The sequence below is a fragment of the Echinops telfairi genome, unplaced genomic scaffold (genome assembly GCF_000313985.2).
Source record: "Echinops telfairi isolate 266 unplaced genomic scaffold, ASM31398v2 ScPeMD7_7468;HRSCAF=8506_0, whole genome shotgun sequence".
Lineage (NCBI taxonomy): Eukaryota > Metazoa > Chordata > Mammalia > Afrosoricida > Tenrecidae > Echinops > Echinops telfairi.
Genome location: NW_022111369.1, coordinates 45,080,469 through 45,081,494, shown reverse-complemented (window position 1 = coordinate 45,081,494; position 1,026 = coordinate 45,080,469). Strand labels below are relative to the sequence as shown.

The 1,026-nt window shown below is 48.5% G+C and overlaps 1 pseudogene; it reads left to right on the top strand.

The window, feature by feature from the left end:
* The first annotated feature begins 682 nt into the window (after positions 1-682).
* LOC115873361 lies at positions 683-781 on the top strand (annotated as a pseudogene).
* The last annotated feature ends 245 nt before the right edge of the window (positions 782-1,026 follow it).

Here is a 1,026-nt window from a genome sequence, read left to right as displayed (position 1 = left end):
TCGATGTTCACTTCCTCACGGACAGTCCTTTATCCCGGGCATTCCTCAGATTCTCCCTAAAAACACAAGAGCTGTATGCAAAAACAGAAAGTATATCTAAAACATAAATAAGCAAGTAGGAGCTCCTCTTTGATGAGGGGTCCTGGTGGCCCTGAGGAGATCTGATGGCCCTATCAGGTAAGTATTGAACTGCTAACCACAAGGTCAGGGTTTCAAGCCCACAAGCCACTCAGTGGGAGAGAGAGATGAGGCTGTATGTTCCCCATAAAGACTCAGAGTCTGGGGAACTCTGTATAGGATTGCTGTGAGCCCAAACCAACTCGATGGCAAAGGGGTTTGTCTTGGGTGGCATATGAGCTACATGTTGAGCTGCTGCTTCTCGGGAGCAAGACGGAACTTTCTATTCCCCTAAGAATATAATCTTGGAAACCCACAGGGCCAGTTCTACTGACAGCTCTACTGTCCTATAGGGTCGCTATGAATCAGAATCGATTTGATGGCAGTGAGCTTTTATACAGCCAAAATGTATGGTGAGGCTAAATTTGGCAGAACTCACTCCCTGCCATCGAGTGGGTGCAGATTGGTAGTGACCCTATAGGACAGGCTAGAACTGCCCCTGTGGGTTTCTAAGACTAACTCTTTCTGGGAGTAGAAAGCCTCGGACTTCTCCCGAAGAGTACAGGTGGTTTGGCATCATATGTATTAAAATTGGAACCGTACAGAGAAGTTTCGCATGATCCCTGCACAAGGAAGACTCGCAAATATGAGGTTCTATATTTTTCAGCGTGTCCTAGGGGCAGCTGATTGCTGTGAAGTTCTGCACCCTGTCACCCACAGGGGACCTAGCAAACTCCAGACCGAGGTGGTTTGTTAGGGTCCAGTGATAAGACCCACTCTCTCCCTCCGCCCCCTGCCCACACACGCAGCTGCAGCAGCAGCAGCAGCAAAGAGTTAAGGCGCCATTTTACTAAAGCCGAGAGTCACTTCAAAAGAAAGGAAGTGGGTCCCTCTCATGAATTGAGAAGG